This window comes from Suncus etruscus, chromosome 4 (assembly GCF_024139225.1).
Source record: "Suncus etruscus isolate mSunEtr1 chromosome 4, mSunEtr1.pri.cur, whole genome shotgun sequence".
In the NCBI taxonomy this organism is placed as follows: Eukaryota; Metazoa; Chordata; class Mammalia; order Eulipotyphla; family Soricidae; genus Suncus; species Suncus etruscus.
This window is the reverse complement of record NC_064851.1, coordinates 167230602-167255281: the sequence shown is the minus strand read 5'-3', so window position 1 is coordinate 167255281 and position 24680 is coordinate 167230602.

The following is a 24680-nucleotide window of genomic DNA, read 5'->3' as shown; positions in this document are numbered from 1 at the left end:
GCCAATGATCTATCAATCTTGCTTATTTTTTCAAAGAAACAATTTCTGCTTTCGTTAATCTTTCAGATTGTTTTTTGGGTTCTCACTTCATTGATTTCTGCTCTAAGCTTTGTTATTTCCTTCTGGCTCCCTATTTTTTAGTTCCTTTTGTTGATCATTTTCTAATTTTATGAGCTGTGTCAATAGGCTATTGAGTTATGCCACTTCTTCTTTCCTGATGTGTGCTTGCAAAACTATAAATTTTCCTCTCAGTGCTGCTTTTGCTATGTCCCATAGATTTTGATAGTTTGTGTCTTCATTGTCATTTGTTTCCAGGAAAGTTTTGATTTCCTCTTTGATTTCATCTCAGACCCACTGGTTTTTCAGTAGTAGACTGTTTAATTTCCAGTTGTTAAAGTATTTTTTCTGTGTCCCTTTGTAATTCACATCTAATTTCAGGGCCTTTTGGTCAGCATAGGTAGCCTGCAAAATTTCTATCCTCTTGATTTTATGGAGGTATGTTTTATGTGCCAGCATGAGTTCTATCCTGGAGAATGACCTATGTACTTTGGAAAAGAATGTGTATCCAGGTTTCTGGGGATGGAGTGTCCTATATATATCTATTAGGCCTTTTTCTTCCATTTCTCTTTTCAGGCCTAGTATATTTTTGTTGGGTTTCAGTCTGGTTGACTTATCAAGTGTTTAAGGGTCGTGTTGAGGTCTCCCACAATTATTGTGTTATTATTGATGTCTTCTTTCAAATTTGTCAATAATTAGATTAGATAATTTCTGATCTCTCATTGGGTGCATATATGTTTAGTCGTCTGATTTCTTCCTGTTGCACATATACCTTGATTAGTACAAAGTGTCCATCTTTGTCCCTTACAACTTTTTTGAGTCTAAAGTTTGTGTCGTCTGATATTAATATGGCCACCTCAGCTTTTTTAAGGGTGTTGTTTGCTTGGATGATTCTCCTCCAGCCTTTAATTTTGAGTCTGCTTGTTCTGACTATTCAGGTGTGTTTCTTGTAGGCAGCAGAACATTGGATTCATCTTTTTGATCCATTTAGCCACTCCAGGTCTTAACTAGTGCATTTAGTCCATTGACATTGAGGGAGATTATTGTCATGGGATTTAATGTCATCTTTGTGTATAAGTTTGATGTGTCTATTGGTCTGTCTTGTATTAAAATAGACCTTTCAGTTTTTCCTTTAAGGCTGGTTTTGCATCTGTGAAGTTTCTGAGCTGTTGCTTATTCATGAAGCTATGTATCCTTCCTTCAAACCTAAACATGAGTTGGGCTGGGTGCAGTATTTTAGGAGAAGCCTCCATTTCATTCAGTCTTTTCACAATATCCCACCACTATCTTCTGGCCTTGAGAGTTTCTTGTGACATGTCTGCTGTAAATCTTATGGATGCTCCTTTGAATGTAATTTCCCTTTTTGATCTTGCTGCTTTCAGTATTCTCTCTCAATCTGTAGGATTCATCCTTGTGTGTAGGATGTGTCTTGGGATGTTTTTCTTCAGGTCTCTTTTAGCTGGTACTCTTCAGGAATGCAGGATTTGATTGCATGCAGTCTTTAGCTCTGGGAGTTTCTCTGTGATGATGTCTTTGACTGTTGATTCTTCCTGTGGATCCCCTTCCTGGGCCTCTGGGACTCCAATGATTCTCATGTTGTTCTTTGTTTGTTTATTTGTTTGTTTTAATTAGTTTATTTAAAGAGAATGCATTACATAATTATAATAACCGATAATAATACATTTTAGGAAGACTAAAAACAACATGTTTTTTTTAAATAGACAATTGAAAGAAAAACTAAAGAGATGGAAGAGAAAGGAAAGAATATTTTTGAAAATTTTTGACTCACAGTGAATTCATTGAAGCACCAGCAGAAAGTTTTTTTTAAAGGATAAGAGTTCAAAAATACAGTAATAATGGTGTGAGAGTGGCAATTGTTGTTTGCATTGGCCCGGCAAATATGGATAAAATGGAAAAAACAAAACAAACAAACAAACAAACAAAAAACAGCCTTAGCCTAAATACAAAGAGACCTTACCCCTGAAGTTTTCTGGCATAAGAATGACTCTGGTTCCGGGCATACTATGTTGTCCAACCCCTGAATCATTCTTTGTGGTCACGGCAAAAATTTTCACACATTAGTTATTGGAGTTCGGTTTCTGTAGTTAAAGATTCTGGTTTCTGTGTTTCATTGAAGTCAGGATGTGGAGCATCCTCTACTTTCACCTCACCGTTAGATGTGGGGTGTCCTGCCCTAGAAGCAAGTTGTTGCTGTTGCTGAGTCATCTGGGTGTTAAGGGAACACTCCTTGGAGTAAAGTCAATGCCAGGGTAGTGGTATGGTCTACCTGGTAGAGGTTTGCTTCCTGGTGATGTTGTAGACAATTGTGGTTATTTCCATAGATGGTCAATGGTTCAGGCGTGTATGGGATATGCCCATTCTTTTGAGGCCTGAGCCAAGTCATTATGCCAGTGTTCAGGGTATAAGGCCTAACTGCATTACAAAATATGTGTTCCTATCTCTATTAGACAACAACTTGTTTGCATATGTAGTATTTTCCCATTTTAATGCACCTATTAAAGAAAGAACAATGCCACAATGTATTATTGGTGCCTCTGGGGAGCTGAGGGAACAAGTCCAACAATCCCCTTAACTTGTTTCTAAAGTAAATTCTAAAGTGAAAGACTGTTCTACCAGAATTCCTTTTTGAACTAATCAGAAAGAAAGAAAAAGAAAGAAAGAAAGAAAGAAAGAAAGAAAGAAAGAAAGAAAGAAAGAAAGAAAGAAAGAAAGAAAGAAAGAAAGAAAGAAAGAAAGAAAGAAAGAAAGAAAGAAAGAAAGAAAGAAAGAAAGAAAGAAAGAAAGAAAGAAAGAAAGAAAGAAAGAAAGAAAGAAAGAAAGAAAGAAAGAAAGAAAGAAAGAAAGAAAGAAAGAAAGAAAGAAAGAAAAACAAGCTTACAAAAAACAGTGGGCACAATTGTCACTGTAAAAGAGGATAGTCAATAAGATTTAAAGCCGTTAAGGTAATACTTCTAGGATATTCAAAGGAGATATACATGTTCCTTTTACGTCACTAGAAATTGTCGGGAGGAGAGTGCTGAATCCTGGACTCCATTTTTGTCTGTGATTTGGCCTTCTGGAGTCTGCAAAATGACTCCCAGCAGTTCTATATAGGGAATTGCCTTTGAGTGGGAACTAATCAGACCTAGTATGGTAGCAATCACAGTTACAGAGTGAAGGAAGGAGGTCGCTGAGAGTAGATAAGTAGGAACAAAGTACTGGATTCTTCTCAGACTTAGAGTCTATTTTTTCCAATTTGGTAACTGTATGGCAGCTCGCTTGGGCGGGGATAATGATGTGCTTGGTGGGGAGCCAAGAACTGAGGGTAAAAATGGTTAAATGTGGGGTAATCGGTGGTGGAAGTGAGGGAGTAAAGGACTAAAAATGAGCTACTGGGTGGTGAGCCAAGGGGAAAAGAAAAGTATACAATATAGACATTCTGTATATGACAAACAGATTAAACCCAATGATATCCAAATAATTGTCCATATTTTCGCACAGGGGCACTAGCCCCTGCGCAGTTTCAGAATGGACAGGGCTAGAAAGGAAAGTTGCCTGAGACTTCTGCAATTCCCCATGCTGGCAAAAGCACCCGGCTCTCAGGAAGAAAAGAGATCTTTCAAGAGCTGGAAGCCCAGAAGCTCACCACCCCCACCCAAACCCTCCCGCCTCTAGAGCTAGGTGGAAAAAGCACAGGGTCTTTCCCAAACTTCTCGCCGGGACCCACCTCATCAAACCCCTGGGCGTGCAGCCCAGGGGGATCCCTGGAGTTCTGGGGGAAGGAAAGGAGGTGGAAGGGTGTTGGGGTGTCCCAAGCCCCGCACCTCTGCTGGGCCTGGTTAAAGAGGCTTTTGGCATGGCGGAGGCCTGCCATTCCCCTGGCTGGCAAAAGCTCCGGGACTCCCAGGAAGGAAAGAGATCCTTCAAGAGCTGGAAGCCTGGAAGCTCACCACCCCCACCCAAAACCTCCTTCCTCCAGAGCTGGGTGAGAAAAGGGGAGAGCCCAGGGTCCTCCCCAAACTCCTCGCTGGGACTCACCTCACAGGCCCCCTGGAGTGCAGCCCAGGGGTAGCCCTGGAGTTCTGGGGGAAGGAGGTGGAATGGTGCTGGGGTGACCCAAATCCCGTACCCCTCCTAGGCCTGGTTAAAGAGGCCTTTGGCATGGCGGAGGCCTGACATTCCCATGGCTGGCAAAAGCTCCTGGCTCCCAGGAAGCTTATGTCGTTTTTGTTGAGTTTATCAAAGACTTCTATTTTCATCTGTTCACATTCTTTGAGTACTTTTTCCATTGTCTGATAATTTGTCTTAAGGTTCTTTTCCTATCTCTTCTGCTGTATGGAGTTGTTCTGCATTTGATCTTCCAGTTCACTGATTCTGTCCTCGGCTTCTGTTACCCTGCTAGAGAAGCTGTTCATTGAGTTTTTCAGTTGAGCTACCATGGTTTTTGTTTGTTTGTTTGTTTTTGTGTTTTTTTCGGTCACACCCTGCAGTGCTCAGGGTTTTTTCCTGACTCTGTGCTTAGAAATTGCTCCTGGCAGGCACGGGTGACCCTATGGGACTCGGGAATTTGAACCGATGACCTTCTGCATGAAAGGTAAATGCCTTACCTCCATGCTATCTCTCAGGCCCCGGGCTACCATGTTTTTCAGATCTGTTATTTCATATTTGAGTTTTCCGACTTCTGTCTTTGTGTTCCGTTCAGCTAGAGCTATATTTTCTTTGATTTCCATGAGGATCCTCATTTCTATTCTAAACTCCTTATCTGAGAGGTTAATCAGATGGTTGGTATTTTTTGGGCCATCAGAACTATCATCTTCATTCTCTGTGCATGGTGTTTACCTACGAGGTTCCCCCATTGTTACACTTGTATTGTGACTTTTTCTGCGTACTATGGTGGTATTCATTAGGTAGAAGACACCCAGCAGAAATCAGCAGGAATCAGTCTGTGGATAATTCGACTCACCTTTGGCAGGCAAGTCTGCCGGTAGGAATGCTGAGGAAATTTAGTCTCAGGCCGCTGGGAGCAGCAAAGGCCCAAGGTGACTGTGTGCGCTCCTGGCGCCCAGCAGAAATCAGCAGGGATCAGTCTGTGGACAGTTCGACTCACTTGAAGCAGGCAAGTCCGCTGGTAGGAATAGGAATTCTCTATATGTTTGAGATGCTAACCATATGCTTCAAATATTTTCTATAATATCTATTATTGTTATCATTAACCTATAGATGGTGATTTCTATCCTAAGGAATGTTATGTGTTTATATTTTACACATCATTTCTTTTTAACTGGCATGGTTTCTAAGCTCTGAGTCTTGCACAAAAGTGATGACTTTATTTTAGTTTTTCACCAAGAGAGGCCACAGTAAGTAGTACTCAGAGCTTTATCTGGCTTTTATCTGGCTCTGAGTGTTCAGAGATCATTCCTGGTTATACACAGGAGAGCAATCATGCTGTGCCAGAGTCAGAATCCAAGTTGGCTACATGCAAGGCAAATGCTGCAATACCAATAGGTTTATTACCTCTGTCATTAAGTGATTGGGAGGGGGACATGCCTGGATGTGCGTTTACATTACTGCCTGTATCTTTGGTCTTTTGGGTGGCAGATCCTGAGTTCCGGACATAATAACAGGGTGAGCCCAGGGTCCTCTCACTGTGTGGGTAACTGCATCCTGTGGATATAACTAAGCACTCACTGAAAGAGGTTTTCTACTGCTGCAGAGGCCTGTCAAGGAGCATGTGGGAGGCAGTGGGCTTCTGGAATCAGCTCTGGGAGACTTGGCCATCACACTAGAGGCAGGAGGCCCTGGAGGAGCAGGCACAGTCAACCCTGATTCCAGGATGTCAGATAGCCACACTCTGTCTTTATTTGTTACTTAGTTTGTTTATTGCATCAGCTCTTGAGTTCAACTTCCAGTTAGTTGGAAAACTTGCAAAATTTGATATAAATTTTGATTTGCAAGTGAGTGAGTGATGGCAATGACATGTCTCTAAGATCGCAAACTTCATTCAGCCTTCCAATTATTATTATTATTATTGTTGTTATTATTATTCTTTTGGTTTATGGGCTACATCCGGCGGTGCTTAGGGTTTCTTCCTGGCTCTGAGCTCAGAAGTCTCTCTTGGCAAGCTCGGGGACAGATGGGATGCTGGGATTCGAACCACCGTGCATCCTGTGTTGGCTGCTTTCAAGGCAAATGGCCTATTGCTGTGCTACCACTCTGGCTCAGTCTTTCCATTTTTCAGAGACTTAAGGCCTCAAATTACTAGTGGTTGTGCTTACTTTAAATCCCAAATGCCAAAATATGATTGTAAGTTTTGTGTAAGTCTCTAAACCACAGATACATCAAATGACCACTCTTCACACCCCCAAGAAGGAAAAAAGAAGTCTGTTTGAAGGCCTTATGTAAATTGCTTGTTCAATATAAAGCTGTTAGATATAAAGCAGCATATCCCAAAATTCTGGGATGGGGACTTTTATCTTAGGGAATGATTGTCTCCAGGAGCTGCCTGAAAAGACTGGGATGTGGTTCAGAAAACAAACCTGTTGATTACTTTGGGACAGTTAAACAGGAGAGAACTTTCTTTCCCAGAGGTAACCCAGTCTTTTCTGGTGAGAATGGGAGGTGAAAAGTTCTCCAGAAAAGGTATCTCAGTTTGCAGGCTCGTTCAAGGCCGCAGAGATAGAGACAACTGCAGTTTCACTGGCATCATTGCTTCTGAGTAAATCAAGAAGAAAAGAAGACAAAATAATTATAAAATTAGGCAACCTGACGATCAAAAAAGATGGCAAAGCAACAATACAACAAATCAAAAAGTGTTTACTTTTAGCAAATGCTAAAGAAGAAAGAAGACAAATTTAAAAATAAGCAAAGAGGAGAGGGAGAAAAAGTAGGAGTTTGCCTTGCCCATGCTGGAGCTGGCGCCTCATAGTTCCCTGAATATGGGGAGAGTGATGCTCTGCCCATTCCCCTAGCACCGAAGGGTGTGATCCAAGCTCTTCCAAAGGAGCAAAAAGTAAAAATTCACAATGGAGCATTATGTGTGGCCTAAGTAGCAGAGCACTTGCCTTGCATGTGCCAGGTATAGATTCGACCATCAGTCCAAGGGTTTTCTCCCTGAAGCACAATTTTGATTGTGTGGCCCAAGAACAGTAATGCTAATTAACAGTGAATAAATAATAAATAAGTATTCACTGCAGAAGGTTTTGTTACAGCATAAAAATTTAGGTCCATTTCTGTCCATCCTGCCATAGTTTGAAATTAAATAATTTGGTGGGAGGAAAATGGAAAGAGAAGAGATGAAACGAAGAATTCTGGTAAGTGTGATAGCTTAGCAGAAGACATATTTCCAAATTAAAAAAAAAAACAACAACAAAAGTTCTGGTTAAATAAAGACTGATGTCCTCATCCAAAAAAGCTTACTGAGTTCTGGCAGGATAAGAAAAATAAGTTCTTGGCTACCTCCAAGTACGTTTTCAGAGATAAAAGTTGAAAGATAGGGGGCCAGAGAGATAGCATGGAGGTAAGGTGTTTGCCTTGAGTCCAGAAGGACAGTGGTTTGAATCCCGGCATCCCATATGGTCCCCCGTGCCTGCCAGGGGCAATTTCTGAGAGTTGAGCCAGGAGTGACCTCTGAGCGCTGCCGGGTGTGACCCAAAAACCAAAAAAAAAAAAAAAAAAAAAAGTTAAAAGATAAAATTCTCACATGATTCAGGACAAAAGACGAAGTGTCAGATTGCTTCTAGACTTTCATTCCATTATTAGAATGAAAGTCAGATGATGGTACAATCATATGTATCGAGCATGAACAGTAAGGAATGTAATCTGTAGAGTCTACTCTACAGGAGTGTAGGCTTTCTACTTCTTGAGTAAAAAGAAACATCAATAGCTATGTGATGACTAGACCTCACATCCCACTTGTATTGTGTTGCAAGTCAGCCCCCGAAGAGGTTGACTGATGGAGGGATGGAGGATGAGGCCTTTCTCCTCCAGCTCGGACCACGCATCTGTTACCCTGTTCTGTTGGCGGTTCTGGCGGCGGGAAGAAAGTCAACAGGCAGTCAAGCTTCTGAAGAAAACAGCTCTTAATTCCTTGAAGAGGCCGAAGCCAAAAGGCCTAAGAATAGGCCACGGGAAAAATGCCCCTCGCCTTCCACAGACCCTTGCTTTTATGCCCCAGAATCAGGTACCACCCAATGGTGGGAGCAGAATCAGGTATCACCCTAGGGTGGAAGCAGAATGCCAGGTCACACCCTAGGTTAGGGCACAATCACCTATCAGGGTAGGGTCAGTAACATAATAATCCCATTAAAATGTTTACATACACAACATCCTGCTTGATGAAAAGGTTAAAGAGCATTTCAAGCTGGAAACACAGGAGAAGAAGCAAGAAGATGAGCAACGAACCTTGAAGCACACATTGTTAAATATAAATCTAAATAAATTGGGACAAAGCATTGGGACTTTGCTTTGTGTCAAATACTCTTCCACTAGATTAGTTCAAGGACATGTGCAAGTAAAAAAAAAAAAAAAGAACATATAGAGATATAATGACAGGCCAAGAAAGAGCTTTACTTGAAAATAGGAAGATAGCATACTCTGCATGGTCATGAGAAAAAGGTCTGCATAGGAAAAAAAAAAAAACCCACAGGAAAAAAAGATTCAGACCAGTGGGAGCCTGTACAAATAAAAAGAAACAATAAACTCTCCCTGGGCTGGCCCCTTGAGGCACACTATATCTTATCTGCAAAAGAAAAGAAAGTTAGGTTATTACTGAAGACTACTTGCCTTGGGGTTTACTTGGTGAAGGGTAAATCAAAGCCAAGCTGCCATATATATATATATATATATATATATATATATATATATATATATATATATATATATATATATATAATTTTTGGTTTTTGGGTTACACCCGGTGGTGCTCAGGGGTTACTCCTGGCTGTCTGCTCCGAAATAGCTCCTTTCAGGCACGGGGGACCATATGGGACACTGGGATTCAAACCAACCACCTTTGGTCCTGCATCGGCTGCTTGCAAGGCAAACGCAGCTGTGCTATCTCTCCAGGCCTAAGCTGCCGTATTTTTTATTCTGGGACAAGGACAGCTGCTCTTGTCTCATCCTACTTCAAAATATCAAAGTATTTCCGCAAATAAGAATTGGGGTGTGGGTAGAAGATAAGGGAAGGAGTAAGGATTCTAAAGTTCTCAGAGAGCAAGAAAGCAAAACACCAACAAGATGTGTTTGCTGTGGGAGACAACTGAACCTCTAAATGCCATGGAATTATATATTAGCAGAAAAGTATCTATAATGAGCTAAAGAAATTTGGTCAGAACCTCCACTGGAATGAAAATATTAGTACTTTTAAAATGAGGATCATTCACCAGGGGAATTTGAGAAGAGTCTGTTTTTTGTCTATGGGCCTGACTTCCTGGCTCTCAGCAAATGAGCTACTCAGCCAGAATCTTCTGGCCACCTGCTCGTGTATGAGAGAACTTACTAAGGAGCCATAGAAGCAAGACCAGTGGAGTGCAATGAAGAGACAGGCAAAACTTGGCCCCCAGCAGAAGTCGGCCTCCCCAAGCCTGCTCTGAATCTTTGGTGTCCTTATCTGTAAAATTTATTTCACAGATAAGGACCCACCTTCACAAGGTTGTGTTGTTGATGAAATGACATATGACTGAGCAGTGCTGTGCTCTTTTTTACTTTTATTAATTGTTATTATCTTGGGATGATCCCAGCTCTCCAGATTCCCTGGATGTCCTCAGCCAAGGAGTTCTGGTTCAGTTCTCAAGGTTTAGCTCTCCCCTTGTAAATTGGTATTACTATATTGCAAAATCGCCCCTCAAGCTAGGACCTAGCACCTTTCTGGGACTTCGCCTGCCTGGAGGTAAACTGGACTAGATTTCTGGAACTCAGTTCACTTGAACCTCTGACATAGTTTTAGATAAATTTGTTCATGTTGTTTTGTTTTTATCTTTGCTTTTCATTTTATGAAATGAAGCCAAGTGAGTAAAAGGAGATATTTTATATGCTGAAAAAAATCTGTGTATATTATGATTTTTCAACCATTTCTGATTTTGAAATTAAAAAGTTGACATTGGATTTGGCTTGTACAGATTAAAAATGAAACTAAATTAAAATGAATATTAGGTCTATTGCAAACTCCTGTGATTTATATAGTATGGGCCAAGAAAGAATGTGCATGACTCTAAAGAACAATAATTGCCTTAGTCTTCAAATTGTGCCGGATAGGGGAAAACAAGACTTGAATTGACATATGCCCATGCAATTATATCTTAGGGCAGGGGTGGAGAACAGGATTTTGACCCTCACTCAAAATGGCAAAATGCAATATGTGTTTAATGTATTATTGTTCAAATGAGATGCTTTTGTGTGAGTGTTTGTCTGTTTTGGCAGGTCACTGCGTGGTGTGGCTCTCTGACTCTCACAGTTTAACATTTTGGCTCTTTGTGTCGAACTTGTTCGCCAGGCCTGACTTAGGGAAAGGAAAAGCGTAACAAAAATAAGTAGATCTAGATTTTCATGGTTATTGTAGGAGTTTCCTGCTCTCTACAATAGTCTACACTTTGTGTCTATCTGTAAAAATTACCTGGTTTTGGTTTTGGGGTTTTTTTTGGGGGGGTGCATACCCAGTAGCACTCAGGGGTTACTCCTACCTCTACACCAGAAATTACTCCTGGCAGGCTCAGGAGATCATATAAGATGCCAGGGATTAACTCTGGGTCAACTATATGCAAAGTAAATGCCCTACCCTCAGTGCTATTATTCTGGCCTCAAAAACCTACCCTTTCTTTGATCTTTTGTTTGGTTGAGCACCCATACCCTGCTGTGCTGGGGATTGGTGCCTCTGGTGTTTTTTGGATATTTGTGCCTTCAAATTAGACCTCATGCCTGCAAGTCCTGAGTGCTCAGTCCTTTGAACTATGTCTGCAGCCTCCTACCCTTTTTCTTCAGGTATGAAAGTTCCAATATTTCCAATTTCCATGATTCTTGCTTTATAGTTTCATCATGACATTTATTATTAGATTGATATCTATTGTGTATGTTTATGTTTTAAGTATTTCTCATAAGAATGAGAACTGTGTTCTATTTGAATTAACTGCAATTCCTTACACAGGTTTGGACCCTCACTCAAGGAGGGTTAGGCTCAAAGAAATGAGACCAGGAAGTAAAATTCTTGGGCTGACCCCAATTCAATCTCTGGCGCTACATATGGTCCCTTGAGTTTCGCTAGGAATGATAATAGTGCAGAGCCAGGAGCAAATACTGAGTATAACCAGATGTACTCCCCAGCCCTCAGAAAAGGGAGAAAAATGTTTTGAATAAATGGATAAATTCGTTCACTGAATAGTGTTTCCCCAAAGCAACCTTTCTTTCTGCAATTAATTTAACCACAAATCCTAGATTCCTTGTCTTAGAGGACAAGTTTATTATGTAATAAAGATTTATTTCTTTTATTTTTGGTGGGAATATAGCTGACACAGCTGGAAAGATGTCGTCTTTGTGGGTCATGGCTGCCTATACCAGAGGCCTTTACATCTGGACATATATTGTCTCTGTCTATCTCACAACTTTCAGATTGCTTATTGGGGACATAATGGGTAGGAGAGTTGTGGCCGGCAACACAGGTAAGCCATAAGTCTCCATAAAAAATCATATGTTTCATGTTCCCACTTTATAAATCTCTGCTTCTGTTCTATATAATATGGATTATATTGTCAAAAGAGAGGGAAAAGAGTAGGAAAGGGAGATAGTTCACAAAGTTGGAGGCCCCAGTTCAATCTCCAGTACTGCACCTGCCCAAGTATTACCAGAGGACTCTGGTGACCCCAAGTACTAGTAGACCCTAGCATATCACTGGGAGTGGCCTTAGGGCCTCCTGGCATTGCTTGGGAGCAGTCCCTTCTCAAAAAAAGTTGTAAAGATAATTTCTAACTTCAAATTTTTTATTGTTTTTGTTTTGAAGTCACACCCAGTAGTGTTCAAGGCTTACTATTTGCTCTGCACTAAGTGATTACTCCTGGTAAGCTTGGGAGACCCCATGGAATACCAGGTATCAAACTTGAATTGGATGTGTGCAAGACAAGTACTTACCCACTATACTATCTCTCTGTCTTCTCTAACTTTAACAATTTAGTAATATTTTCATGTTTCCTATTTACCCTTGACCAAACACTGAATTAGTTAAAACTTACATATTTTGAGGGGCTGGAGTGATAGCACAGCAGGTAGGGCATTTTTCTTTGCACATAGCCAACATAGGTTTGATCCCCAGCATCCAATATGAATTCCCTGAACCTGGCAGGAGTAATTTCTGAGCTCTGAGCCAGGAATAACCCCCCAAGCTTCCCTGGGTATGGCCCCCCATAAGACAACTTACATATTTTGTGGGGTACCTCTGTCAACTTTTCAAGCATAATTTCCCCAAATATAACACTAATTAGTACTATCATTATATATGATTAATTTAAACATATTTATTGTGAAATTATGTTCTATATTACATATTAGTATATGAAATTTTATTTTATTTTATTTTTGGTTTTTGGATCACACCCGACAGCACTCAGGGGTTATTCCTGGTTCCAGGCTCAGAAATTGCTCCTGGCAGGCTCAGGGGACCATATGGGATGCCTGGATTCGAACCACTGACCTTCTGCAAGCAAGGCAAACGCCTTACCTCCATGCTATCTCCGGCCTCATAAAAGTATTTTAAATGGTGCCTAATGTTTAATACTTGAGTACTTCTTTTAAAGTATGTCGGAAATATGTAATTAGTAAATCACAGTCCTGATTTAGAAAAGGGTGATGGTGGAAAAAAATTAAAGGTTGAGCAGGAGAGATAGCTTAATAGGCAAAGGGCATGCAAAATATGCTTTACTTGAAGAAGATCCAGGTTCCATCCATGGTCCCATATATGCTCCCCTCAGCACTAAAACAGCAGTATTTACTGAGCACCACCAAATATATCATCCTCTCCCCCCAAAATACTTAGGAAACATACTAAACAGTCACAATGTGGTAAGTGGTTGTTCTTGCATGAAAGCTGTCCAGTGGTACAAAAATACTAAAATCTGTTCACATTGATTGGACTGCTGGGAGGAAAAGGATGTTCTCCATAGAGCCAGGCCATGAATTAGTTTGGGCAAAGAAACTGAGCATGCCCCTCCTTTAGTTAGATCATTCTCGGTCTGGGAGCCAGATATCTACTCCTGGGGGAAAATGTATGTGATAAAAAAAAAAAGGATTGAGGGAGGAGAAGGGCAATAGTCTTCTGTAAATGATAATGTCTCATGGAGGCCAAGTTACTAATTAATATTGCCAATAACCAAGACAATCTTTCCCACTCTATGTCTGACTCCCAAGCACTGAGCACTGCCTAGTGTGGCCTCCAAGTACCGACAGCTGTGGCTCCAAAACAAAAACGAGAAAGAAAAATCAAGACTATAGAAGTAGAAATTCTGTGAAGACAATAAGTCTAGTTGCAGTTAATAAATGTCTCTTCAATCAGCATGCTTTAATTATTATGATATTGTCATAAGTTATCCCAGAAAGTAATGGGGTAAAACAAACACTCTTTTTGTTTGTTTGTTTGTTTTGTTTTGTTTTGGGGGGTCACATCGACGGCTTTCAGGAGTGAGTCCTGGCTCTTCACTCAGAAATTGCTCCTGACAGGCTTGGGGGACCATTAAGAGGAGATTTGAACCAGGGTCAGTCCTGGATCAGCTGCATGCAAGGCAAATGCCCTACCACTGTGCTATCTCTCCGACCCCTATTTTTGTCTTTTATGTTGGGTTTTATTTTGGGGGAGAGGCCAAACCCACAGGTGCTGAGGGGTTACTTTTTCTCTCCGCACTCAGAAATCACTCCTGGATCAAACCTGGCTAGGTCATGTGCAAGACAAATGGCCTCCCCGCTGTGCTCTCTTTCAGCCCCTTTATTCTTATTTTTTTAATTCAAAACAGGACACAAAGGGCTTGTTTTCCTTTGCACCGTGATATCTTGTCACAAAAGGAAGCACGCACCAGACCACCAGACGTGGTGCAGTGCCTAATTTTCCTCCCAAGAATTATCTGCCAGAAGACCTATTAGAGAAGTCAATCAATCACCCTTTGTGTGGATGACTGGCTATAATTCTGACACGGCTGTGACATTACATTTTCCCTTTTTCTTTTATTTGATTTGTGTCTTCTTTTCTACTACAGAAATTCGGCCTTAGCCTTTCTACACTCACAAAGGAATTTCAGTACAAAGCCCGCAAGCTGTCCACTGGCTAGTTTATTTGTGACTCTTACTTCAAGTATAACCTGGCGCCAGCAGCTTGTTTTTCTGAGTCTAGCTCCATAGCAGTAAACAATTATTTCCGTCCCCCCAAAAATCCATTTTCCAGCCACTGCAAATACATTTCTTCCAAAACCTGTCTCTCTTCTCCTGGTTTCTTGAGAAACCTTGTTTTGCTTACCCCAAAACACCTCCACCTCATCTTTTCACCCAACCCTCTAGCAGGGCTCTTTCTCACCTACTTCGGGTAGTTATTTGATATGTAGATTCTAGGGCCGGGGTCTCATCGTACTGCCCCTCCGGATGATCTCCTACTCTTTTTTTTTCCATGAAGACACCTTGCGTACCAGAGTTTGTGCTTAAAATGTCACTGGCTGAACAGTAAAGTTCGTCTCTCGTCTCATGGACGTGGGTCCCCATACAATGCATTTTGTGTGGTCTCAATTATTTCACATTTCATATTCGTCCGCTTTGTGTACCCACTTTCTTCCAGTGAGGATTTTCTGACCCCACTAAGGTTTTGCTTAGGGATGCAGCACCTCTGCAGCAATATCTGGAATGATCTGAAAGTCTAAGAGTTGGCACTCTAAGAGTTGGCAGTTTACATTGATGGTTGGCTGGTGGCCTCAGTTCCTGTTCATTGGGCCCCTCTGTGTGGTCTCTCTACATGCACAGTTTGGGGCCTCCTGGAGGCATGTGACTGAGTGCCAAGAGTGATGTTAAGAGAGAAAGGAAAAGAGAAAGGAAGAAAAAGGGTACTGGCATGTAGAAAGTGGGTGGCTAGTACCAAGTCCAGCATTGGCATCCACACAGAGTCATGTCTGCTTTATTCTGTCATTTGAGATGATCAAAGGCCCAAATTTAGATGAAGAAAGGGCAAGTGGAAAGAAAGAGCATGTAAACTCAGAGATATTTATACTGCTGTTTTGATAAAAAGGCAATCTGTCATGTCTAGTAAGATAAATAGATTCTTTTTTTGTTTTCAATTCATGACTTTTATTTTTTTATATACAAATTATCTTTATTTAAACACTGTGATTACAAATATGATTATAGTTGTATGATTACAGTCATGTAAAGAACACCCCCCCTTCACCAGTGCAACATTCCCACCACCAATTTCCCAGATCTCCCTCCTCCCCACCCCCCTACATCTGTACACGAGACAGGCTTTCTACTTCCCTCATTCATTCACATTGTTATGATAGTTTTCAGTGTAGTCATCTCTCCAACTGCACTCATCACTCAATGTGATGAGCTTCATGTCATGAGCTGCACCTACCAGCCCTCATCTCTCTTGTCTCTGAGATACTGTTAAAAATGTCTTTCATTTTTCTTAAAACCCATAGATGAGTGAAACCATTCTGCGTCTTTCTCTCTCCCTCTGACTTACTTCACTCAGCATAATAGATTCTATGTACATCCATGTATAGGAAAATTTCATGACTTCATCTCTCCTGACAGATAAATAGATTCTTTTAAAACTTAAGTTACTGCATTTAAACACCATGTATCACACATTTGACATAGTTGAAGTATATTTGTTTCTGGGTTTGTGGTAATAAAATTATTATAAAGGAAAAGAGAAAAGTAAAGAACAGAAAAGGAAGAAAAAGGAGTATAAAGAATTAATGAAAAGTATATCTCAAAATGAGTTCATTAAGTCATTGTCAGAAGGTTTAGTAAGTTCTTGTTGCTAGTAGACCCTTCTGTTACTTCTTTTATTTCTGAACATTAGATAGTTTTAGATACATATTGGCTTCTAATTGGTGTGTCACAAACTGAATGACAGTATTAAACAAAAATAAAGTTGTCACAATGCCACAAATGTGGCCATAAATTCCAGGAAGTACAAGCACTTTTGCTGATATTGTGGCCTTTGTGGAATATAAGTTAGCTTCCAGGTCTTCTAGAATTACAAGAAGGTGGGGAAGGTTGCCTGCACTTACTCCAAAAAATGTCCCAGTGATATCAGCCCAAATACCAGCATACTTGGGTTCAATCAGACTGTTGTCTCTGCAGAGAGTCACAGAAGAGTGGTGAAGCAGGGCCATTGGTGAAACTGCCATTGTGGGTGACGGGTACAGCAGGTGTGGCTTCAACAAGGAAGGGACCTGGCCTTCCCTTTCCTCTAGAGATTGACAGCATTCAGCTATGTGGCCAGTGTACCTATAGTTTTTCACAGTTTGGTTTATATCTCTTTTGAGAATAGAGTGAGCTTATTGAGAAATGGTCTTTTTAATAGATTACTATAATCTCTGCTTCACGAAGAAGGTACAATCAAGCCATTGCTTATAATCTTGTGGATCTAAAGGATATTCCTATACCAGTCTACGTTAGGTTGGTAATCACCTCTGGAGTGCATCCTTCTAGATATGAAATGAGAAAGTGGAACATACAAAGGTGGGCCATTGTCATTAAGAGGAGAATGAGATAGCAGGACTCTGCTGTTGAGTGCTAGGATGCAATGCCCCCAGTGGGCATAAAAGAAAGAACAAATAATCCAGAGGGGATGTCCGTGAAACTGCTCTCACTGTGAAATGTCATTATAGAATCTGGTTCTGCATACCAAAACACTTCGAAGTGTCTAGAAATATTTTTGTCCACTACTTTAGTATAAACAATTATGAACATATAGGCTAGAGAATGCTGCTGTTTTATCATTAATTGAAATTTAGCAGTTCATTACAAATTGTTGAGGTAAAATTTATTTTAGTGTTAATGAACTTCATTTTTAATAGAGATTAATGCACACTCATGACTGTTGAAAAGGAAGTGACATTCTCTGGAACTGGAAATTAGAGTTAGAGACTCCCTGAAAAGGTGAAATGTGGAGGCACCAGATAAGAGTTGTATGGCCTAGAAGAGATACTCCATCTATCAAATTCTAATGAATACTCACCTGCAGCCACTGTAATCTCATGTCATCACATCTCTATTAAATTGACTCACAATTTAGTGGAAGACTCCACTAGCATGATTCTGGATGACCCCCAAGCATAGAGCAAGAAATAGACTGTGAACAAATCTGGGGTAACCCACTAATCCCTAGGTATTATGAAGAATGTGTATGATGTTGTCTGCTGGAGAAACAATGACATTATCCCATTTGCTCCCGGTGGTTACTGCCAATGATTCCTGGAGATTGAGCCCTGTGGGCATCACTGAATGCCTGTGACTCAGGAGAGGACACCACAGCTCCACTGCAAGATCCAACTTTGCATTGTACCCATAAATCTCTACAAATGCTACACAATCTCATAAAGGTCTTGGGCACAAAGGAAAAAAACTCTGTATAGTATATTGCCTCCCCTTTATGCATGAACTACAGTAACCTAATGCCACATCCTAAACCCTCTGATAGAAACTGTCCCGTTCTCTGAATTAACCTTATCAAACTTCCAAGTCACCAAATTTGTTTTACATCTATAAGTCCTGGATTGTGTGGCTGTCGGTGGCCATGTGACACCTCAGTATTTTCTAATAGTGTCAGTCCAATAGTGCCACAGGAAATCTGATGGGCAAGTTACACAGTAATCTACCAACATAGGTGAGCCTTAACAGTAACCTAAAAGGCTCAACTAGCATCACCCACACCCAGTAAATCCATAGACATTGACTTTAGTAACACCATGAAGAGCTATAATGAGCATTTCAAATTGACCCGTGTTTGATTTGTTGATTTAAGTTTTGATATTTCCATTTGCTTTTGTGTTGTAACAATAATACAAAATAACAAAAACTTCCTCCTCCTCCTCCTTCTCTTCTTCTTCTACTCCTTCTTGTTCTTCCTCTTCTTTATTTTTCTTTATTTTTTATTTTATTTTATTTTTGATTTTGGGGCCACTCCCAATGACGCTCAGGGATTACTTCTGGCTATGTGCTCAGAAATTGTTCCTGGCTTGGGGGATCATGAGACACCATGGATAAAACCCAGGTCTGTCCTGGATCAGCTGCATGCAAGCCAAATGCCCTACTGCTGCGCTATTGCTCCAGCCCCATTCTTTATTTTATTTTGGTTTTGTGTTATACCAGGCAGCACTCAGGGGTTACTCCTGGCTCTATGCTCAGAAATTGCTCCTGCAGGTTTGGGGGACCAGATGGGATGCTGGGATTTGAACCACCGTCTTTCTGCATGCAAGGCAAACACCTTACCTCCATGCTATCTCTCAAGCCCCCATTCTTTATTTTTATATTTTGACCTTTACCAGAATTTTTTTTTCCACATACGTGTTTTTAAAAATTTCTCTAAGGTAGCAAAATCAAGTCTGATTAATATTTTTTTAAGAGACTGTCTTCCTTGGGGCCAGAGTGACAGTATACCATGTTTCTTGCCTTACATGCAGCCAACCTAGGTCAATTTCTAGCACTACACATAATCCTGACATATATATATATATATATATATATATATATATATATATATATATATATATATATATTATATACATATAATATAGTCCTGACATAAGTGTTCCCTGAATGCAGAACCAGGAGTAAGCACTGAACACCACTGGGGGTGACCCAAAATCCCTAAATATATACATTATCTCTTGGGGATAGGTCAAATGGCTGGGCACATGCTTTTTATTCAAGAAAAGTGGGTTCAATCCCCAGCAACAAATCATCCTAATACAGGAGTATCTCCAAACACCTGAACATCACTAAGTATGCTCAAAACACAAACAGTGGTCTTCTGACACTCAGTGTTTCTGTTTTGGGGCCTGTTTCCAGAGCCTCAGGAGTCTGCAACCTGGCTGAACATGAAACAAAAATTGTGGCAAGAGATGTAAGGAAACATAAATAAAATTTTGAAAAAAAAAAAATAGAGATGGAGAGATTCTCTGATAACCGGGGAAACTTCTAAAAGAATTGATATTGGCTAGGCCTGAGAGGAGTTGCTACTTCCCTCGAAGGCAGAGTCCTGGGGCAGAATGCATTTTAAACAGGAGGCAGAAAACAAAATCAGAGAGCTAGAAAGAAAGGCCAGGGCACAGGGAGACCTTAGATAGGAATGAAAACAGGCAAATTTAGAGAGAAAACAGGATGGAATGTAAAGTGGGTCAAGCCATGGCAGTGGCTTCAAATTTGAAATGGCCTTTTCCAGAGAAATTTGAAGGACACAGTGGCTTATAAAGTCTGACTCCTCTCTTTCGTAGAAGGGAAGGAGGGCCACTGTAATCAGAACAGGACCTGCTAAGTCCTAATTATCTTTAAGGGAATAACTTTAATTTTCATTGATGTATCTGTAATTTGTATACTATGAATGTATTTGACACTTCAAAGTTTCAGCTTTAGGATTGAGCTAGATCCTGGAATAATGGGAAAGTTTTTTCACTTCCTATCACCCAGAGCTGTCATCCAGGTGGAATAATTTTGAAATGGGTTGGTATTAATGGAGAAGTTTAGATCTCATAAACACCACTGAAGCTACCTGTAAATTCTCTATGAAATGATGGGGATGCTTCTGCAAGTTTTACTCAAGAAAGAAGAGAAAGAAAATAAAACCAATTAGATAATTGTTTAAGTTGGTTTTATCAGGGATAAAAAGATGATGATGGTCTAATTGCTGTGCTATTGCTCCCATACCTCTGCTAAGTCAACAACCTACCCCCTGGATTTGAAATTTCTGTGATCAATAGTAAGAACTTTTACTTCCTAAGATATGAAGAATTCACTAACACTGACTTACTTGTCCAGAGTATGTGCATTGTTATGGTTTTCTATCTCTGATATCCAGAGATACCTAGCATAAATCTAATGCACGTTAAATTCCCAGCATCCCATAAGGCTCCAGTAGCCCACCAAGAGTGAACCCGAGCACAAAGCCACAAGTAAGCCCTGAGCACTGTAAGGTGTGATCCTAAAACCAAATCAAACTAAACAAAATGAAGGCAAAGAAATTTCAAATCCAAGATAATTGTGTGAGAATACTCCCTGTCCAAGCTCCTGTTGTCAAGGCAATAACATAGCTCCATGTAAATCTATAAGGAAAAAACTAGTAGTCTCTGTGATCATTGATATTTATAATACCAAAGACTCCCACAACTAACTGCTTTTTTCCCCCATTCCTTTTGACAACAGGTCATGGTATCAGTCATGCAGTGCATATAGATGTATGCAGATTGTCACAATGAACTTTGTTTTTTTACATAGTGTAACTTTCAGAAATGGAAAATCTAGGTACAATTTTGGTTTGAGATATTCAAATATTCAAACTTAAAATTTTCAATATAGGCAGCCCATATTAATTGTCAATGTTATTTAAAATAGCCAAGATCTGGAAACAATTCAATTTCCCTGTGACAACAAATTTACCCATGTGTAAACAAGGTGTGGTATATATACCACAAACACATAATGGTATATACTCAGTTATAAGAAAAGGTGAAGTCTTGCCTTTTTGTATGGAATGAAATTGGAAGGGGTCACGTTAAGTGAAAGAAGACAAATATGGGATGGTGTCATTTGCATGTGTTCTATTAAAAAACAGTCAAGGAAACAATGTTTAATGAAAACAAACCCTTAGACTCTGACCACAGAACTGAGGTTATGGGAGGTGAGGGCTGGGGGTGGGCCGGTGAGATATGGGCTAAGTCCAGAGAAAGGGGGGGGGAGTGGGGGGGGAGAATATTGGCACTTTGGTGGTGAAGGTGAAGGTAAGTAAATCTCTAATGCATTCAAACATTTACATACTTGTAAACCAATGTTCAGGCAATTTTAAAATGCATATGTATAAAGAATGATGGTCAAGGATATAGTTCCAGAGTTAAATTAAGCGGCCATCATTCTGAAGGAAAAAAGGCTTCAGGGCAGCCATTTCAACTTTTCCATCTGGTGTCCCTTGCAGAACACCCCCTGGACATTCCGATCATGATCATGATAGGTGTTTGTTTTGTCCTGGTCATTTTGGGTAACAGCTTGTCACTTGGCAATAGAGTACTAATTAAAACAGCCTGGAATACTGGTCTGGTGCCCTGGGGATAACCATGAGCTAACCCGCAAGTTTATAACTTATGTTTTGTCAAATAAGTAGGAGCACTGTTCTACTTGATGCTCCAAAAAGTAGGAGTCCTTTACTATTGCTCAACACTTACTTCATCAATTCTCTTAGGAATGTGAATGCACTTTCCTGTCTCTCTCAGCCAGAGTTCATCAGAGCTGTATTTATACCAGGAAGTTAGGGCCCTGCTGAGAGGTTCTAAGCAGAAAATTCACAAGAGTCCCTATTTTGTTGGCCACAGCATTGACTTCTTTCCTGCATAATAATTTTTCTTTCTTGGGAACCAGAGAAATAGCACAGTGGTAGGGCATTTGCCTTGCATGTGGCCATTGTGGGTTCGATCCCTGGCATCCCATATGGTTCCTGAGTGTGGAGCCAGGAGTAACACCTGAGCACTACCAAATGTGACCCCAAAACCAAAAAAAAAAAAAAAAAAAAAAAAGCCAATCATGTTTCTCTTTTGCTAAAAGTCCAAGGTGTACATTAACTAGCTGTGTGTCATTGGATAAAATATTCCACTTACAGATCCCTAAATGTTCTTGTTTCTGAGATAGGAAGAGAAGATATATTACTATTTTTTCTGAAAAGATTTTTCAGGTGTGGAAGATACTAGTATAGGGTTAAGATTCTTGCCTTGTGTTGGCTGACTCTGTTTTTATCCCCAGTATCACATCTAGTCCCTGAGCCCTGAGTGCAGAGCCCAAAGTACAGAATCATCACTAGGTGTGACCCAAATAAAAAAATAAAACTTTTTCTTGGGGCTGGATAAATAGTTAAGGCACTGCCTTCAAACAACCATTTCCTAGCACCATATATGATCCTTTCTCACTACCCCACCCCCCAAAAGGACCTCAGGGCCTGAAAAGCTTTTGCTGTGAATTTCTGGTATAGTTGGACAAAAATCTGTGGAAGGCATTCCCCCATCCCCTTAGCCCTGGTCTCCTAAGCAGCACTTGAGAGACCCCGTTCCCATTTCTCCAAGGCAACAATATCATATACCTATGCATGCAAAAGTGATTCAAATATTAGATGTTCAATACAATTCAAAGGATGGTGGTCTTTAGATCAATATTTAATCTCAGGCTCTCTGGGAGAAGATCTACCCTGATTTATGGCATTGAGAGATCTCCACAATTAACTATGGTCAATTTAGGTCACCAACCAGTTTGCAGATTGCTGTTTATCAGCTTCCTTGGGGCTGTATGAATCAGCACATTGGGAGGTATGGAGTTGTGGGGATCGAGTTGAACCTCACTATCTTCCATCTCTCTTCTTTTATCAAGGTTTAACTCAGTGTTTACTCAAGTATGTCACTTTTGAGATTTCATAATAATCACTATTTTATATTTGACAATGAGATGAGTCCTGCATAAAGTAATGGTAACAACATAGCTTTCCTGTAACATGCACAGCAGTGCTCTAGCAGTGATCTGCTGGTGGAAGGATACCTTTTCTTTGTGCTGTGACATTACAGAAGTCTCTTAGCACTGAAGGTTGACTTTCAATTGCATTAGTTTACTTTCTAGTTCTATAATTTTACCTCTCACATGCAAGGATTGATTCACGGTGTGAATCGTAGCATATGACTACATAGATACATTCAAAGACCACCACCTCCTCTTGAGTGACACAGGCTACTGATGGAAGCTAAAATTAGTGCTCATAATCAGAGTAAATATCATTCTCTCACAGATTTTGGTTTCTTTGTGAATCTCTCATTGAGTATCCCATGTTTCCAAACAGCACACAAACTGTTAACTTCTTTGTGTACCATCTCAAAATCTCAGTGGATAGATGACTAAGATAGATAATATGCACAATGAAATTTTATTCATTGAACTTATACATATACGTGCAATTCTGTGATGCCAAATCCAGTTACAATGCTGCATATCCTTCATGACTGCTACACCTCAATTATTTTTTACTTTAATGGTCCACAGTCAAAACTCTGCACCCATTGAACAACAAAAGTTTCTACCGCCCTCTCTACTGAACCTGGGTTCCTCTAGTCAACTTTCAGTGCCTATGATTTGGCATCCTGTAGGGGTAGAAGTGGAATGTATCCTGTGTCTGGCTATAGCCCTACTCCACGTACAGTTTTTAAAGAAATCCTCTGCCCATTGTAACAACCAAATTGTGAAAGTCTTAAATACCTTTCCAAAGTAGACAACAGATCTTGTGAAATGTGTGGATGTGCCTTGTACAAGATAGTGCCTCATTTGGGTTTTCCTAGAAATTCTGCTGTAACTCTTAAAAGGTAACCTAGTAGTCCAGTTGGTCAATGTTCTCCTCTTCCACAAATAGGAATAGGAGGGTAAGAGTCATCCTTTCCCACATATTTTAGCTCACATACAGCAAGTCTCTAGAAATTTCAGGAAATCTTTTCTAAACTGTATACATTTGTTACATGGTAGCCTTTCTGGAAAGAAGCAAATTACTAAGATTTTGAAAGCAGACCATGAGCTGAAAACAAAACAAAACTAAAAACCAGTGTGAACATTGCTAAATGGAACAAATAATTCTATCCCCACCCATGAAGCATATTGAAAGTCGTTCATTCAACTAAGTTCTTGGTTGGTTAATGAACCCACACCAATAGTTAAGCCTCTACCAAGCCTATGACTACAGTTTAAAATGTGACCTAGACCAAAGATGTGGTCAGTAGCAGAACACATGCTCTACATGTGCAAGTCTCTGAGTTTGATTCCTCAAACTGCAAAAGAATAAAAAAAAATTCCAAAAAAAAAAAGTGATCCTTAAAACCTGCATACTACTGGGTGTAGCCCCAAATACATGCACAACTGAGAACTTCCATACTTACAGTAGAGCACATAAAAGTCATATGCAAGGTTTGTTCCTCAACACTGCAGGATTCCCTAACCACCAAACTAGACTGGCCCCAAGCACTGCTATCAGTGGACACAATTAAAAAGTAAAAACAGGGGCCGGAGAGACAGCATGGAGTAAGGCGTTTGCCTTTCATGCAGAAGGTCATCAGTTCGAATCTGGCGTCCCATATGGTCCCCTGTGCCTGCCAGCAGCAATTTCTGAGCATTTAGCCAGGAGTTTCCCCTGAGCACTGCCGGTGTGACCCAAAAACCACAAAACAAAACAAACAAAAAAAAGAAAACAAAAAGTAAAAACAACAGAGTACAACTCAGTTGGTGGCATGCAGAAGTGTCTAAAGCTTCCGAATATTTTAATAAAAAATATTATATAAAATTTTGATATTCGACAGAAAGACAACAAATTATATTCAAATCCAACTTTATTAAAATTAGTCCATAATTTTTGGTAGCAGTACAAAGTCTTTGAC